This window comes from Mastacembelus armatus, chromosome 7 (genome assembly GCF_900324485.2).
Source record: "Mastacembelus armatus chromosome 7, fMasArm1.2, whole genome shotgun sequence".
NCBI classification, from domain to species: Eukaryota; Metazoa; Chordata; class Actinopteri; order Synbranchiformes; family Mastacembelidae; genus Mastacembelus; species Mastacembelus armatus.
In genome coordinates, this window is record NC_046639.1 from 18,635,459 (window position 1) to 18,638,194 (window position 2,736).

Genomic DNA, 2,736 nt, shown 5'->3' on the forward strand with positions numbered 1-2,736 from the left:
GAGCGTACAGACTGAAGCCTCGTTGAAGTCCGGGCTCAGCTGTGACCTCTGACACAGATTCAGCCTTTCCAAGAGAAGTGTGTAAATCACACCACCACACAGCTGCTCCCTCTCTGCAGCACACAGCTGCTGCTCTTCCCTCTCTGAGACATATTCATCATCCATTAACCACAAGGTACAACAGTCTCACACAGTATCAGGTAAAACTAGTTTTTACTGTTGTTCTTCTTAGTTTTATTGTGTTTTAAAACTTTTTCTGGTGTAACCCCCTGCAGTCAGTATTATGTAATCCACTCTGCAGGTCATCCAGTTCATCCAGCTGGAGTAACGGTGTGTCAGGTTACAACACGTCGACTACACGCAACTCAGTGTCACGTGTACAGCAGATTTTCACTGACACACTATACTTCTGGCTATACCCACAGATTCTGTAAGTAATATTTTTTAGTTTTACATTTTAAATAAATTCATGTAGAGTCTCCAACAGATCCCCGTGACCCTAAGTAGAAATAAGTGGGTATAGGTAATGGAGAGATGGATGGATAAATTCATGTATATGAATGTAGGGTAACAGTGGTGAACAAGTACTCAGATCCGTTACTGCAGTAACAGTAGAAAGTCCTGCATTCCAAATGTTACTGCAGTAAAAGCCCAAAAGTATCATCATCCCAATGTACCTGAAGTATCCAAAGTAAAAGTAGTCATTGTGCAGAATGGCCCATTTCACATGAATGTATCTGATATTATTGGATTCTAATTATTGATGCATTATTGTGTTCATCACTTTAATGTTGCAGCTGGTAAAGGTGGAGCTAATGTTAACTACCTTATATACTTCTAATTTGAAGTACTTTCCATACTGCTGGGTAGTTTGGGAATTTCCCACCAGGGATCAATAAAGTTTGATGATTAGATTTAGAAATGTCCAAACAGAGACATAAAAAGAAGCTGTTTTACCGTGTTGCTGCTCCGCTGTGGCTCCTGCTGGGCTCTCTCCTCCAGCTGTGGTCCTGGGCACACATCTGTAACCATTAACATACATGGGTCTTTATTTAATTCAACACAACTTTATTTAGCTAAACATTAAATTAACTGTTTCAACCTGCTCAGGCTGAACTCACCATTTCCCTTAAATGAGCATTTTTCAACTCTCTGTTTTTTCTCCCAACCTTCGACGCCTTGATGCTTAAAACCAGTGGAAATGCAGAATAAGAAGGTTTGACTGGTTAATCTTTAAATACCTTTAGAGTTTCACATATCTGTAGACAAACAGTTCAGCTGAGGTCAGGTCTTTGTTTTGGGTTCAGATTTCAGGAAACTTTCTTCTGTGTCACAGTGAACTGGAGCAGGTTCCTACATGGACCGTGTGGCAGTTGCTTTTTTAATCTATGGAAAATAAAAGATTTTGTTCTTGTTCTTTCCAATATTCCTTCATCAGCAGTATAGACTCACTGCATGCATGCACTTTAGTTTAACCCCTGACCACACAACTCCTGTTTTTATGCACCAGCTCCAAAATAATGTCTCCAAAATAATAATAATGGTATAATAAATAATAAAATCATAAACTGGTCCTGTTCTTCTGGTCCCTCTCATCACCCTCTGCTGAAACCTGACTCTACTTTTTACAACCAAAAAGTCCAAATTAGCAGCAGAGAAACTGAACTCAGAGACACAAACATGGTCCAGATGAAAGTTTAGTTGTCAGAATACAGAGAAAATCAGGCCCGTAGTAGAAGCTGTGGTCTGGAAAACACTTTGGAGTCTGAACCAGTTCTGGGTCAGAATTGTTCATGATGGCACTAACACTGAGCTTTTGTGCACTGGTTAGAAGGAGAACCAGAATCAGGAGCCAGGTTGAAACACACATGAAGCAGAGCTGCCAGGGACACAACGTCCCATGGTGGCTTTTAAAGGATGAGACACATGCACACTCACGTGCTTTACATTAGATATTGTTGTTCACTGGACTTTGAGCTCCCTCTGCTGTCTGCGGCTGCCACTGCACAGGAAAGTACACTCCTCAGGAAGGTGAGTTTTATGTGTCAAGTACAACAATACTGAAAATATTACTGTGTGTTATCTTCACATGGAATGCATGTATGAGCCTTGGAATTAAAATGGGAACAGAGAGTGTTAGTTGTTTTAATGTGTCTCCAATTAAAGTGAAATATTGAAGTGTGGAATGTCTCCCATTCTGAGAGAACAGGACCAGCTAAAGAAAGAAAGTATTTTGGAGGAGAAGTCCCAATTTTATTAGAATAAAGTTTCTAGAAAAATGTTGATCTTAAGACTAATCTGTAAAACCTTTAAGATCTATATCATATATGTCATAAACTTTATATCGTTTTCTTTAAATAATTGTTACACATTTTGCTGAATCGTGAAAAATAGCTCAAAGAAATAAACTGACTATTACAGTGATGAGAATAACATCATGAAATAAGATTTTAAATACACAAACTACTAATATTAATTAACTTTTCCTTCTAAGCATTTCCTCACAAAATATTGAATTGATTTTGTTTATGTGAAAACAATTTCACTTTTTGTAGACTTCTAGAAAAAGTTCAGTCTTCATTGTGTCCTGACAGTTTATCTGTGGGTCACAGGCCCAGGTTGCATCAAAAATCCTCCTGCCGTCTGTGTCAACACTAACTGACCCTGACACTAACATCACTTTATGGGATATTTGCAAACTGTTCTGCGGGCGAGTGTGTCCATGTACTGCAGCTT